The sequence below is a fragment of the Talpa occidentalis genome, unplaced genomic scaffold (assembly GCF_014898055.3).
Source record: "Talpa occidentalis isolate TD23 unplaced genomic scaffold, MPIMG_talOcc4v2.1, whole genome shotgun sequence".
Classification (NCBI taxonomy): domain Eukaryota; kingdom Metazoa; phylum Chordata; class Mammalia; order Eulipotyphla; family Talpidae; genus Talpa; species Talpa occidentalis.
This window is the reverse complement of record NW_026555331.1, coordinates 105129906-105146827: the sequence shown is the minus strand read 5'-3', so window position 1 is coordinate 105146827 and position 16922 is coordinate 105129906. Positions and strand designations below refer to the sequence as shown.

The following is a 16922-nucleotide window of genomic DNA, read 5'->3' as shown; positions in this document are numbered from 1 at the left end:
GGAAATGTAAAAGGTAAAGCAAGTCTGTCTCATCAGACAGAATGGAGGTTTCTCAAAACATTAAAATTAGATCTACCATATGATCCAGCAGTCCCTCTCCTAAGTATCTGCCATAAAAATACAAAAACAATGATAATTACCTTGATAATAACAGATGGTGAACATTCTTTTTTGCAGCTTATAGGAAAACAAAAGTGACTCCATGTTGTGTTGATGCCATCTTTGGCCCACAACCGGTAACTGCTCTTCCCTGGGAAGGTAGCCAATTTCTCCATTGTTTCTTTCATGAGTATTAACCTGTACTTGTAATCCATACACAATTCTCTTAATCTTAGTAGAACAAAGACTCTTGTGGCATGTTTGTCTGGACATTTGACATCATTAGTCTTACACAAGAATGATCACACATACTAGGCATAGTGTAAGAAGACCCTTGTCAGGGATGCTGGGTGAGTCCTGTCTCACCCAGAGTCCTGTCCACTGGCCTCAGCAGGGAAGACCCCTGTATATAAGTTGCCTGCAACAAATTTTATGTATGATGAATGGACATGCCTGCTTCATTCTTCAAATTCAAAATCCACTCTCAATTTGGGGAAAATTATTTGTTCCTGAAATCACACATAGCTTAAAAATATTCCATTGGGAGGATATACCACATTCTATTTATCCATCCATCCAGCAACAGACATTGGGTTACTGCCACATTTTGGCTCTTGTTTTGTGAATAATGCTGCTATGATCATGTGAATACACATTTGTACTTAAGTCCTAGACTTCAGTTCTTTGGGGCATGTACCCAGAAGTGGAATTTCTCAATCATATAGTAATTCTATTTTTAATTTGTTGAGGGACCACCATAGTGTTTATGATAGCTACACCATTTTCCGTTCTCATCAGCAATACAAGAGGGTTTCAATCATTTCGCACTTTGACCAACACTTGTTATTTTCTGTTTTCTTGCTAATAGTTACCCTAATGAGTAGGAAGTAATATCTCATTGTGGCTTTGATTTGCATTTCCCTAATGACTAATGATGTTGAACAGCTTTTCCTGTGTTTATTAGGGGAAAAAATTATAAAGGAAATAAACTTCTTTATTAAGAAATCTATGACATAGGAAAGGAAAAAAGAAATACAGACATGAAAATTTTAACAGAGTGCTGAAATACCATCAAGCAAATATTGACTCCCTTCTCCACATCACCATGGGATGACTGACTATCTTTCACTCTTCCCCACTCCCTGACACTGGACTCACACACCTTGTTTTGGCCACTGAATCATGGACAGAAGCAGCAGTGTGCCAGTTCTGACACCTGAGCAGACATGTTCCAGACAAACCAGACACCTGTGGAACAAACTAAAGTTGCCCTGTAGTCTGAAACAGAGCTGCTGGAGCTGACCCATACAATGTTTGGTCATTACAAATAACTACTCAGTGTTTGACACCAGTGAAATTTTGGAGACCATTTTACACACTGAAAAGGCTAACTGATACACAGAAAGTTACCTTTGGATCGTTAGATTAAGGGTATCCTTTTTCTCCTTATTTGCGCTTCTAAAATTTTCCCAATTGTCTACAAAAAACCCTTAATAGATGATTAAAAAATATCTTGAGTATTTCATACCAAAGTATTCATAGTGGTTATTTCTGTTACAAACCACATGTTTTTCAAACACTTTGCAGCCTGACTTGTTTCACAATGAACATGTCTTACTTTTGTAACCAGAAAAAAAAACACAAAGGCTTTTGTTTCTCTTTTCCTCCCTTCCCCCCAAATCCCACCCACCCAACAATGACCATTCAAGATTTCCAAAAGGACTTAGTAGTCAAAACCAATTAGAGAAGGACAAAACTTCCTTCTTTATTGGTTGCCTGGGCAGGAAATGGGAAGTGGGTGTGACTACAAATGGACTACAAATGGGATCATTTGGGGGGGTGTTAAAAATGTTCTAAAATTGAATTGTGGCTATGGTTGTACAACTCTAAATTTGCTAAAAATCATTGAATTACATAATTAAACAGTGAATTTTATGATTTATAAGTTATGCCACAATAAAAAAATTTACTTTAAATATCTCTTTATATGACAATTTAAAAAAATAGGGTTTAGTTTCAAGAACTGAAACTGCAGAGGACTCTTTCTAACACTAGAAAAACACAAACAACAACAACAATAATAAAAACAAGAAGTAAATATTCAGAATCCTTAAAAAAGTAGACTAATTGAAAGGCAAATTTAAATGAGGATATAAAGCAATGTCTTTGAAGCCCCAAATTTAAGCGGAACACTTTCCTCTCACTGAGCAAATGATCCTTTGTTCATCATTTTCTCCTGAACAGTGGTCCCAGAGAACAGCACATTTGGGGGATAGCATAGTTAGTGTTCTTGGGAGTCAGCATAGATGGAGGATGCTTAGAAGACAAAAGTACAGTCCAGCTTGCGAACAACTGTAATGTGACACAGCCTTCTCTCCCTGCACATCTATGGACTAATGAGGTAATTAGACTAGTTGGAACTTGATGAACATAAATGAATGAGTCGAGTAGTACCTTGTAGGGACTTGGGATATAAACACACTCCATAGTCCATTCAGAGGTTACTTTATTTGAAACAAAATGATTGATAAATTATGTAAACTAGTTTTGAGTACCATGTAAGTGTGTGTCTGTGTTCAAGCCCAAAGTCCTAAATCAGCCCCTCTGTCTGGAAGTCATCTGCTTGTCAAACCTCTAGGCTAACATTTTATTCTTGCAACAGGAACGTTGCCATGGCAACTGAGGGGAAAGTTTTGGTCAACAGAATATAATCCAAAACAATTTAAAAAAATAAAAACCATTTGAGCAACTTCTCTAAGTCAAAGGGGATGTGAGCAATGCACATCCCACAGCATAGTGTTTCACAGGTATAAAATCTGGAGATCACTGGACAAGAAGCAGAAAACTAGATGTTGGGGTCACAGTGGCAAGGCAGGAAATGTGGCCACCACCGTTCTTCACCTCAAGCACCTTGCACTTGAGATGGATGAGAAAGGCTTGTTGGTTTGCTCTGGAAGAGTTCCAAATCCTTATTTCATGTCCCAGCAAAGAATGAACTTGTCTCCTTTGAGTCAAAACCCAAACACACTAAACGGATATGGGTTTCCAGAATTCCCAAGACTTAAAATGATTGTGTTCCTATTGTTATGTTTCCTCAGCCACCCTAGAGTTAATATATGGTTTGATATTAGTTCAAGGGAAAACTGCTTTTGCAAAAATTGAATTGAATTAGTACATTTTAAAATGACTTATTTTTTAATTTTTTTTTGGGGGGGAGGGGAATATATTCTCTATGTTTAATGGGAATTTTCTTATTTTTCCATGCACCCTCTAGTCTCTCTTCATCTGATAACCACCCCAGATTTCCCATCCCCTATTTTAGCTGTTTTTCAAGAGAATTCATGCCATCCTAAGTTTCAGGAAGACCCCATGATGAGGGTTGGTTGAATTAGAAATTTTACCCTCCCTGTCCATCATATTGACTCTGGGTTGCACAGAGGACCCAATCAGAACCAACAGTCAACTCTGGGGCACTTTCTGAAGGAATGACAGGGACCTTATAAAGTCATCATGTCCTCTTTCCGGTCACTGCTACAGACTGCATGCAGATAGCACTGCACTGACAGGCTGACAGAATGACTTGGTTTTAAGGCCCTGCTACTTACAAACTGTGTAAATGTGCACAAATAACCTCCCTGAGTCTCATTCTCCTCATCTGAAATTCCTTGGGGATGGTGACCTCTAATATTTTATACAGCATCCATGAATGAAGGCATATTATATACTGTAAAACCTTACAAAAATGTAAGCTCTTGTCTTTGGCTTTCACGGTAGCCCAAACTGGAATAAATACATAAAGATATTTGCACATCAAACACTTGTTCACCGCACTGCAAAACGAAGAGCATTACCCAAGAAGAGGACAATCTCAAGTCACAGAATGTCAGAGTCAAGCGGGCCTGGGAGGGTATCTGATCCAACCCCCTCATTTCACAGATGAGGAAACTCGCTCTATCTGCACTTGAAATGGAAAAAATGAGATAAAAATGATCATTGTAATCATTCAGCCAGGTTCCCCACATTAAATTAAAGCAATCAGATAATAAACTATAGCCCTTATATGCCAGAGACCAGGCTTGTGGTTAGCCAATGTGATTATCTTCTCCCATAGTAAACAGCCTCACCTGTGAAGAAATAACAATTATGTTTGTTTAAAAAACAATGAATTACCCAATAGTTTACCTATTCCACACAATTCAGTTCTCAGGGTTGTAAAATGGAAGGAAAAGAACTTCACAGTCAGAAAAATTGCTGAACCATGAATCTGAAATCCTTCACAAATCACAGTGAGATTTTTATTTAATTTTTTCATTTCCTCTATTGGTTAGAACCACTCTGGCCAAGAAATTATTTGCCAAATGGTGAGCTCATTTATGATGTTGGCAGTGTGAGTTTCAACAGCTGGCATTTAACTACTTTTTAAAAATCTGCCCCTTATCTTATTTACATAGCAACAGAATTATGCAAAAATTCAGAGATACATGTGTAATAGTCAATAAATTTTTTGTATGGAAAATACTTATTGGAAATCTGGTCAATATTTTTAAACATTATAATAATAAATATTACATATATAAATGACTACATACTAAAAGTGTGTATATTAATAATTTAATCTTCAGTCTTCATAATTGGTAGGTACTATTTTTATTACCCATCAATTTGAAGTGAGGCACAAAGAGGTTGAACAACTTTCCCAAAATTACCCAGCTACTACATAGAGGAGATGAGATCTGGACCTAGGGATCTTGGCTATGTAGTATGACTGCTCACCTACTCTGCAATGCTGATTTTCTCATAATAATTTCATACACAGACTCCCTATGTTATTAAAGAAATAATTTGTATATGAAATTAAAATGCATTGCAATATCTATTCAAATATGTCTTTCTATGTCTGGTTCAATCACAGGAGCAATAGAAAGCAGAAAGAGATGAAATGTGAATGCAAGCTTTGAAACCAGGTTCAACTGAACTTGGCTTCTATTACTGGCTAGTGGCAAGTTCCTGAACCTCTCTGTGCCTCAGTTTTTTATCAGTGAAATAGGGACCAAAATATGACTTCAATCCAATCCAATTAAATGTGACAGTTTATATAAAGAGCTTGTTCTCTGACACATAGAATGTCCTCAATAATTATCAACCATTATCATTATTATCAATGTAATTATATGAATTATATCAATATCATTATTAGCCCATGTATTACATAACAGTTCAGCTCTGCTCTTCTTTCTTTCCGCCTTCCATGTCTCTTATTCCACCCACCCTCCTCTTCTCCCCTCTCAGCCTCCGCAGCCCAGTTCTACACAGGCACCTGTCTGTATCTCGCATCTCAAGTCTCACTGCAGGCCTTGCGTTAAACACAGCTGTGCCTGTCACCTCCTGCCTAGGACATATCTGCTAAGCACCGGAATGCATGAAACTCCAGGGGAAGCTGTTAGACACCTGAGTATATGCAATTCAGAAGTGCTGGCAGTGAGTCCTCCAAAAGTCAAAATTTTGACTTTTCTTCCTCCCTAGAGCATGTATTCGTTTGCTAATTTCCATGACAAAGGACCACAGACTGTGTGGCTTGAACAACAGAAATTTTATTTCACAGTTCTGGTGGCTAGAAGTCCAAGTTCAAGGTGTCAGCAGGTCTTTTGGGATTCCTCAGACCCAATTTCTAATGTAGGGGGAGTCAACCTTGCTGCCAATAAGGTGTGGTTGGACACCAGCAGGGTGTTAAAGAATTAAACAAAATTCTAACACTATGAGGAGGTAGCATCACATTCCACAGATTAGGGGTTCAGGTAGCAGCCCTCCACTTCAGGTAGCAGCTTCAAGCCCAGGTTGTTACCTGTACTTCTGACTGACTGTAAATCACAGGCCCCCAGGACCCAACCCTTGGGTTAGATTCATTTGCTACAGCAACTCATAGAACTGTGAAGAAGCATTTTACCTACAAGGTAATTGGTGTATGAAAGGATATAAACTCAGAAACAGTCAGCTAAAGACATGCAGAGGGCGAAGTATGGGAGAGTGGTGAGGAGCTGCCATGCCCTCTCCAGACCTCCACTCTCCTAGCACCCCTTATATTCCTAACGCAGGAACTACCTGAACCCCACTCTTTGTTTTTGTCATTATTGTTATGGAGGCTTCATCACATAAGCCTGACTGATTAACTCATTGGCCATTGGTGACTGAGCTAAATCTCTACTCCTCTCTGGACATCAGGGAGCAGAACTGAAAGTTCTAATCAGAGTTGGCTCCACTGGCAACCAGGCCCCATACTCAAGTGCTTTTCAAAAATCATCTCATTAACATAACATAAGATACCTTTATTGCTCTCCTCACCAAGGAGGTACAGTTTTACAGTTTTATGTCAGAAATTATTTGACTCTCTATATACATAAAGATAAAATTATATATATATTTTATATAAAGATAAAATATATATAAAAGATCGGGAGATATATATATTAAAAAATCAGGATATAGGGGCCTCCCTGGTGGCGCAGCGGTTGAGCGCTGGGTTGGGAAGCTGCCCGAGGCCTCTGCAGCGCCGGTTCGATCCCCGGCTGCTCCTTGGCCACCGGAGGAGGGTCCCACATGGCCCGCAGACCTCTCCTGCCGCCCGCTGCTCCCCTCAGCAGTGTACTTCGGTCCTTCTGCCTGCTCTGTTCCCGGCTCTGGCTCTGGTGAATTCTCTCACCCTCCCGCGCTTGCGCTTCTGACTGTACCCAGTGCTTGTATAAACAAAACAAACAAACAAACAAATAAATAAATAAAACATGCCTCTATTAAAAAAAAAAAACAAAACAGGATATAGGGCCTCCCTGGTGGCGCAAGGGGTTAAGACGCAACCTATGAAGCTTATCCGCAGCCACTGCAGCACGAGTTTGATCCCCAGCCAGGGAGCAATCCACATGGTGCAGCAGACCTCTCCTGACTCGCCCACTGCTCCCCTCAGCAGTGTATTTCAGTCAATCTGCCTGTTCTGTTCCCCACTCTGTCTCTGGTGAATCCTCTCACCCCCCACACCTCTGGCCTGTATCCCAGTTCTTGTATGCATAAATAAATCTTAAAAAAAAAAAAAAGCAGGATATATAACCATATATATATATATATATATATATATATATATATATATTTCTTGTTATTAAATCACAATATCACAGCAGGTTTGGTTTGTCCTGAGACCTCTGTCCTTGGCTTGTAGCTGGCATCCTCGCTGGGCTCTCACGTGGTATCGCCTTCTGTGCAGGCACATTCCTGGTGTTTCTCATGCATCCAAATATCCATGGTCTCCTCAAAGGAACAGTAGTCATATTAGATCAGGGCCCATCCTAAGAAGTTCACTTTAATTCAGTCACTTCTTTAAGACCCTGTCTCCAAATAAGTCACATTCTGAAATACTAGGGATAGGGGTTCAACATATGAATTTGGAGCAACACAAGTTAGCGATAAGAGAGGGTTCCAGGATGCATTTCATTAGGTTCCTCAGAAGATCCTACAGGATAGAGCAAACCAGTTGACTGTAGTGGCAGTTTGCATCCCCACTTCTCTTTGGGATCACACTGGCCAATAAAGTCTTCACACCTAAGACTTGTTCTCAGGTTTGTTTTCCTAGGAAACGTGACTAAGATACATCATGGAAACTGTGGATGGTGTCTGACTCTAGGAGCAACAAGACCTGTCAAATGTGGCCCCAGCTGTCCTTTTGGCCCTCGCTGTCCAGTGCAGACTGGAGTATCCATTATCACTTGTCTTTTCCAGATACACAGCCTTCACTCATAAGAAAGAGAGCCGGATCCCTCGCTCCCCTTCAAATTCTGTAAGAAAGTCACATTTCACCGGCTTACGAGTTATCTTTATTATCCTCCCAGAAATGAGTAATTATTTGTTCCATATAATTTTTTTAAGATTTATTGATTGATTGATTGATTGATTGATTGATTTATACATACATACAAGCACTAGGTACAGTCAGAAGCGAGGGAGGGTGAGAAAATTCACCAGAGCCAGAGAGGGGAGCAGAGCAGGCAGAAGGACCGAAGTACACTGCTGAGGGGAGCAGCGGGCGGCAGGAGAGGTCTGCGCACCATGTGGGACCCTCCTCCGGTGGCCAGGGAGCAGCCGGGGATAGAACCGGCGCTGCAGAGGCTGCGGGCAGCTTCGCAACCCAGCGCTCAACCACTGCACCACCGGGGAAGCCATGTTCCATATAATTTTAAATAAATAAGTGTTCTGGTCAAATTAGGAAAGATAAAATTATTCCCTATTTGTACCAAAAAAAGAGAAAGAAAATTCACATTATTTCAGAAAGTATCTGAATTAGTGCTTTAGAATCATATAGGAAAAGCAAACAGATGTACAGCTGGCCTATCCCAGATTTTAATTAAAACCCATCTTTAATTGGTCAAAACATGACTAGTATGACAGCCAAGCCAGAGAGATCAGGATTCATGCACACATGGTCCCTCACACACATACACAAACACACACTTAGCATTCTGTTACTCAGACTATGTGGAAGCAGCAGGATGTGGATATGAATGGATTTTCCATGTATTTCTCTTGGCATTGTGGCCATATTTAATGTAAAACCCAGTAAAGTAGAAATTTTAATTAAGTTTATGGTCTGACCATCTGTATTTGTTTGGAATTTCTGTCTCTTCAAAGTAAAAATGTGAACCTGGTTTTAAACCTAAAAATATCTCAGACTGCAATCAAGTGCATTATCAATGAATTGCAAATGTGTGGTCTGAAATAGAATGTAAGATTATAAGAGGGGCAGCCTGTTATCAAAACATCACAAAATACCTGGAGATCAATTTACAGTCACTATTTTATTCTGGCATGCTCTGGGGAAGATAAAAGGGAAATTTTATATATTCTCAAAGGAAGAAAAATCTTAACATCAATAAACTGCCAAAGAATCAATTATGTACATTTTACCTGTTTCTGTAGGTTTTGATGTTACTTTCTTTTTAATCTCCACTTCTGGCATTTTACCAATGGGCAAAATCCGTGTACAATCTATAGCCAAATGTTCTAGTTACTCCTTTAGGCTCCTTTTTTTTTAAATAGGGAAAGCTCACTAGTGTACAACAAGCAATAGTGAATTTGGCCAATGTGTATTAGTAAAATGTATTTGTAGACTTGGAAGCAATAACAGGAAAATCTTTCAAAATACAATGTAGATACAATATAGACTCTTTTCTGTTCTTTGGGGGCTAAATCGAGCTGCCGATAGCTGACATTCTCATTCTCTGTGAAGTGTTCATTAAGTAAATAAAAAAGTATAACCAGAAGTCCAGTTTGAAGTGACAGATCTAGGTATAAGCCCTTAAACAGCATTGCCCAACTTCCTACTAAAATTCACATCAAGACCCAGAAGACAAATATTTACCTACTGAAAACAGGACAGTCAACCCACTGCCAGACTCTGGTAGGTCTTCCCAGCTGTTGCCTCCAGAACAAGAGCTTGTCTGTCTGGGTAGAAATCCATTCATCCCTTCACTACGAATGTAAGCCATAGGGCAACAGAGAAAGAAGAAATCCATCCTATGTTATGCAGCGGCCTTTTCAGGCTGTCAGGGTCCTGTCCTTCCCCCTAAACTCTCTTTCAAATGTGTGCATTATACACAGCAAAAGAGACAATAACAAAAACTAAGAGAAACCCCACCAACTGGGAGAACATTTTTGCACACAACACTAATGATAAAGGACTGATTACAAAAATCTGCAAAGAGCTGATGAGACTCAACAACAACAAAGAAAATAATCCAGTCAGAAAATGGGCAGAAGAGCTAAAAAGAAACTTCTCTGAAGAGGAAATGCAAATGGCCAACAGGCATATGAAAAAATGTTCAACATCACTTGTAATCAGGGAAATGCAAATCAAAACCACCATGAGATACCATCTTACACCAGTGAGAATGGCACATACTAAAAAAACTGGCAACAACAAATGTTGGCGAGGTTGTGGAGAAAAAGGAACTCTCCTGCACTGTTGGTGGGAATGCAAACTGGTCCAACCACTATGGAGAGCTGTGTGGAGATTTCTGGACCTACTAAACATAGAGCTTCCATATGATCCAGCAATTCCACTCCTAGGTATTTACCCAAAGGATACAAAAACATCAATTCCAAAGAACACCTGCACCCCTATGTTTATAGCAGCACTATTTACAATAGCTAAGCTTTGGAAACAGCCCAAATGCCCAAAAACAGATGACTGGATCAAGAAGATGTGGTACATATATACCATGGAATATTACTCAGCATTCAAAAAAGATAAACACATGCAATTTGCAGCAACATGGATGGCGCTGGAAGGGATCATGCTCAGCGAAATAAGCCAAAAAGAAAAAGAAAAATACCGGATGGTCTCACTCATAGCAGGAATCTAGAAAACTTAAATAAGGGACCAGGAAAATGAATAACTATAAGAAAGTGAAAATCAAAATCAACAAAAAACTATGAACCAGAGACACTTTTTGGGGGGTGGGGGGCGGGAGGGAAGGGATTGGGGTCAGAATGGGGGTGTTGCAATTGTATGGGGAATATAAAAATAAAATTTATTATTTTAAAAAAAAAAACACAGTGAGGTGCTTTGCACTCATTTTCTCACTGAATCTTCACTTAATTCTCATGGTAGCCCTGTGGGAAAGGTGTAGCAGGGAGTATCCCTATTTTAAAATGAGACTGAGGCTCAGGGAATTTGAAAAAAAGAAAAAAAAAAGAAAAAGAAAAAAACAAATGTGTGCATTATATATATTCATATATTCACCCAACAAATATCTATTGAACATCTACTATGTGCCATGCCAGGCACTGTTCTAGAAGCTAGGGATATGGAAGGAAAGAGTGAGAGAGAGAGAGAGAGAGAGAGAGAGAGAGAGAGAGAGAGAGAGAGAGAGAGAGAGAGAGATGATACATCAATCCATCATATATTTACATTCAAACAAACAGTTCTGTGGAGCTTACACTCGAGTAGCACATACAGGTGGGCCCATGATCAACTAAGTGGTTAGGGGTGCTGAGCTCCAAGCAATATAAATTTCTCCTATAACTTTTGTGTCTCCTAAAACTGAACTACAGCAACACCAAGCCACAGGAGATTGGTTTCAGGATACACCTTCCCTGGAAATACACTAAAATCTGAAGATGCTCAAATTTCTTAGTCAGTTCCACATTGACGGATACAACCAAATAAGGGATATCAAGTGGTTGACTCTGCCCAAGTGGAACCCAAGGATAGAAAAATTTTTAAAAATCCATATAAGTGGACCTGAGCAGCTCAAACTTGTGCATCAAGAGTCAGCAGTGGGCCTCCCCTGGTGGCGCAGCGGTTGAGCGCTGGGCTGTGAGGCTGCCCGCAGCCTCTGTAGTGCGGGTTCATTCCCCGGCTGCTGGCGAGGGTCCCACAAAAAAAAAAAAAAAAAAAGAGTCAGCAGTATGTTGATTTTATATGCCTGTGGAGACTGACACTTGGAGAAAAGAAGTTGGCAGTAGTCAATGGTAAAGGAGTGACCGTGGACCTGGGGAGGTAGCCCCACAAGAAAGTGCTAGAGTAGAAGGGGAAGTCTCAAGTTTGTCATTTGTCCATCTCTTTAAAGTGACAAAAACCCAGGATGTGGGTCTAAGGCAGCCCAGAAGAGCAGAACCAGGGGGGAAAAAAGCCAACATACAAGTAACCCTGTTGTATGTCAGGAAGAAACACTGTGGAGAAAACTAAAGGGCAAGGGAGATAGAAATACAGGGGCAGGGTGTGAGTGGGGGCAGGGTGGTGGGGTAGCCCTCCATGAGGAGGTGACAGAAGAGAGGACCCCTGAGGAGAGTAAGAAGGTGAGCTGTGCGGGTGTTGGGGAAGGGCAGTTGGAGCCACTGATGAGTACCAGCCTCCACCAAGACCCCTGGAATAACTTCCAGAGTATTCTCTCACCCCAGTTTCTGCCAACAGTATCTCCACACTATATCATCCTTTCTAGAACATTCTTTAATACTCACCACTCCATTCCTGGGTAATAAACTTCACTGTTCAGCCTTCGTGGTAGAAGAGAGGCAGGAGAAAGAAAAAAAAGAAAGAAAATAAATTGGAGTAGAAATAGGGGAAAAGTATAGCCACATTTTTTTTAACAAAGTTTCTCCTATTATATGTATTCAACAAAAATACATAAAATTAAAAATAAAGAAAAATCCAAATAAGCAAGGAAAACAAAAGGCTACCTAGAAAATGATACAAATCAGGATTACTTCACACTTGGCTTCTATAATAGTGAATTCTAGAAGACAATGAAGACATGTCTACAAATTTTAGAAACTTTATGAAAAGGATAGGAAAAGGAGCATGATATCTGTATTTCATACACACACACACATGCACATGATATATATATATATATATATATATATATATATATATATATATGCAACAGCAACTCATTCTTAAATATGTGACATCTCTGAAAGTAAATTACCTCTGTAACCTACTTAAAGAAAGTTCTAAAAACATATTCAGATGATGAAAATAGAGATGAGAATTAGGAATCCCAGGAACAGGAAGCTGTAGCCAAAGACTTGGAAGAAAGTTCATCTGCTCGGATGGGTACCCGGATGCCAGAGCCCCAGCTTGGGGTCACTGTGCAGGGTGAAGCTTGGCCTCACTGCTCTTCCTTCACTACTGCCTCTCCTGTGACTCCACTTTCCACTTTCTAGAACCAGGAAATGGGTTTATTGAGCCATATCCTTCAACTTTCAGTTCAGAGGAAATCTTTTACATATTTAATGGCCACTGACAACAGTAATGGGTAATGTTCACTTCCAGCACTTGTTAATAATGGCTATGCCAAGCACTCTGTGAAAAAAAAACTGAACCAGGAAGATTACTTTTAAAAGGTATTTTCCTCTCTAAAAGGGCAGAGTGATGTAGTACAATATAATGACCTTTTTTTTTTTTTTCATGGAACATGAATGATGATTTTCTGTACCTTTATCAGTCGTATGGAGAACCCTGAGTCATTGAGGTTTAATTGGGAAAGACTATTAAACCACCAAGTAACAGATATGATCTGTCACTAACTCTGTTCACACCCCCTTTCCTTAAAGGTTCTGAGAATGCTGCTCCACTAACAAATCTTTATTTAATCAAAAATAACTGCATTCATTTTTTTTTAACTATGGAAAATGGAACTATAAGGAAATATACCCAAAGGGTTCATGTACCCAAAGGGAAGGGATAGTGTTTCTGGATTGTAGGCTTCTCAGTGGTCTTTTCATTCTGCTTCATGTAACACCAGATATTTTACAAATACTTTTTTTTAAAGATTTATTTATTTATTTATTTATTTATTTATTTATACAAGCACTGGGTACAGTCAGAAGCACGGGAGGGTGAGAGAATTCACCAGAGCCAAAGCAGGGAGCAGAACAGGTAGAAGGACAGAAGTACACTCCTGAGGGGAGCAGCGGGCGGCAGGAGAGGTCTGTGTGCCATGTGGGACCCTCCCCGACAGCCGGGGATGGAACCAGCGCTGCAGAGGCTGCAGGCAGCTTCGCAGCTCAGTGGTCAACCGCTGCGCCACCAGGGAAGGCCCTTTACAAATACTTTAAAAAAAAAAGAGCATATGCAATTTTACATATACCATGTAACTGCAACTATGTAAAAACATATACATGGAAAAGAAAATGCATCTTAATGTATTTATAAGTAAGATTATTAGTATATTTTTCCTTCAATTTAATCTTTATTTTTATTTTCTAAATTTTCAATAGAAGCAGGTATTATATCCGTAAAAAACTGTTTTTCTTAAATCAAAATAAGATAGAGAGTGATTTGCTTAAAGAAACTTAAAGCACAGACTGCTGTTAGGATGCCAAATAGTAATTGCCCATTATAAACAATTCTCATTTTCATCAAAACTGATGAGACAGTTTCTACTTACATATCTGGTAAATGTTAGGGCTTTCAACTGAAAAAGAATTTCTTTTATAATATTTTAGAGTTCAAACTGCTCACATAAGCTCTTCAAAAGCATTAGTAAAAATTCATACTGAGCAAGTCCAAATTAAAAAAGGATTTTCTATAGGGGGAAGGGAAACCTCAATAATTTAATAAAAGATTAAATAGTCAGATCTTTCTAGGTCTAAAGCAAATCCCACCAGATGCTTGGAAAGAGTGCTGGACTTTTGCATAAACACTCTCATACAACCTGGACCAACTTGGGACACCAGTTCACTCAGATCCCCCTCAATGCTGAAGATCATTTCTCTATCTTAGAACATGACATTGGCTTAACACTTGTGGAGCTGAAAAATCTGCTGCGTGTGTCCTTCTAAAAAGATTGGAAATAACAAAAAGAAACAATAAAAGACGAAAAAAGCAAAAACCTTCAAGCTGTGTCACAAAGACTCCTGTAATCCCCGACTAGTGTCCACCATTTTGCAGTGGTATCACCTTCCTCAACACAGCATCTTGCTCTCCCCCAAAGCTCAGGTCCCAGTCAATGCTTGGATGACTGCAGTTCAGGATCTTCTACCTGCCCATCAGGATGGCTACCCATCAAGGATCCTTGTCCTTCGGGAAGACTCCATTGTTATTGCTAATAGGATTCTGCATCAAGATCCAATCTGAATATAGCACCTTTGCCAAAGTTTGAGACACTTAAATTAATATCAAAGGGAGTCTTAACATATGTTGACCTCAAAAAACATAGGCAGCCAGTTAATCCACCAGCAAAATGAGTTTATTCAGAAACGGCAACAAAAAGCAATTAGGAACGGAGGTAGGAGAAAACACAGATGTATGTTTCCCCAGACCAAAGAAGTGTTTTTATATAGATTATAGTGGGGGCAGCTGTAAAGGCAGAGTCCACTGGAGTAAACTGGAAGGTGAAAGTGGTGGCTTTTCATTTGCTGAGTTATGGCTTTCCCTTACTGGCTGACTGGTTTTGGGCAGAGAGGAGCCTCCTCTTTCTGCCACTCTGGCAAAGTAGCATCACTTTCTGTCAGAGATTCAAGACTTGTCTTTTCTAGTAGGGTTCTGTTGTGCGCACTGAATGGGATTGCTTTTGGTCTATCAACCTTATATAATTACTATTAATTACATATATATATATATATATATATATATACACACATATATATGTATTTTTTTTCACACCAAGACTGAAGGTGCTAAGCTTTGGCATCTCCAATTCCAGCCCTGTGCTGGCTTTACACCCACAAAGAAGAACTAGACTTGCTTTTTGCACTAATCCTGCTCACTGCCAACTTTCCTGTCTTAGCTATCTGGTAATTCTTTGGTAAACAGAATAATGTCTAGATTCATAGAATTCTAAATCTGTATTAAGAACAAAGGAGCACTTTTCAATCTGCAAGATTTCATTGCTCTCACAATGAAGACGGATTTTTTATTGTACTTAGCTGATCAATTTTGTTTTCATTGTTTTAAGTCTTTCCCCTTCTGAAAAGATTTGTTTTTCCTTTGAATTTCCAAAAGGCCCATTAAAGAGAATTTTCCGAAATGGCATATTCTCAATGTGGAAATCAAGATACACTTTCTAGAGTCATGATTCTTAACATTTGTTCTGGGCTGATTCAAAATGAGGTGAGGGACCAGTTAAAAATGCAGATTCCCTGTGACTCTCCAAGGTCTTACAAATCAGAATATCTTAGAGCTGGGCCCCAGACAGAGCACTTAAACACAAGTTTCCTTGCATCTAACTTACAGTATGTTTGCAGTTGATATATACTAAATAAATTAACATATAAAGGAAGGGGGAGTTTCCTGTAATGGTAATGCAAACTAAATTATATAAGGCAGTGCTCCACTCTAGAAAAATAAACTGAAGTTAGAACAAACAAACAAGCAAAACTGATCTGCTCTTCCCACCCTCTTTCATGTTTTTTCATGAAATTATTGAAGTTCAGATTCAGCTCAATAACCCTGTTTTATACCACTTTACAGAAAGGAAAAGGGACTGAAGACATGCTCTTTTAAGCAGAATTCATGACCATCTTTAAGTGTAAAAACAAAAACCAATATTTACTACAAGAACACTGTATTTCATGTATTTTACAGACATTATCATACATAATCTGCACTATAAACAGATAAAATCTTATAAAATAAATATTTCAATGTACATTGTGCTCACATAAAGTAAAGGGGGAAATCATTAGCCACATTTTGTACTTGAAGAAAATGAGGCTCAGAAAGAACTTGAACCCAGATGTGTTTTATCATTCAAAGTTTGGAGTTTATTCTGCTGTGTCCTGATGCCTGGCATCCACCCCAGCAATGTTTGTCGCTGTTTCTCTCTTGTCTAATTATTGAATGACTTTGTACTTGGGTTTTTCTTCTGCCCAAGTAATATCCTTTATGCTCACCAATGACTTTAATTATTTCATTAGTTATCCCTTTGACTTACAGCTTTGTTTTCTGCTAAAATCACTCTTACGGTTTCTGCTAAAATTCACATTTCATTAATTTGTAGGATTTAATGTTAGATCAGTTACTGAAAACCTTTTAATAAGGAAAGGGTGTAAAAAAGTATAAGAAAGCCAGATACAGAGAGTCTAAAGAAGGCCTGAACCTCTCACCAGGCCAGGGAGAGAACACCAGTCATAGATGGCTGCTACCTTCACAAATTTACCCAAAACCAGCCTTGCCTGGGTAGCCATGGTCACTCCTAACAGTCCAGATATGCTGATAACCGAGCTCTCCAGAGAATTTCTATGTCTGTGCATATAAAAGGAGAAGTTAACTGCCTGGAGAGAGACCAAAAGGGGGTTGGTATCACTAGAAAGAGATAAGTTTGTTATCCATGCTG

At 39.2% G+C, this 16922-nt stretch overlaps 1 pseudogene; it reads left to right on the top strand.

Annotated features, from left to right (window-relative positions):
* The window catches only part of LOC119250216 (26S proteasome regulatory subunit 10B-like), a 113419-nt pseudogene extending 98697 nt beyond the window's left edge, over positions 1 to 14722 (top strand).
* Positions 14723 to 16922: the final 2200 nt, after the last annotated feature.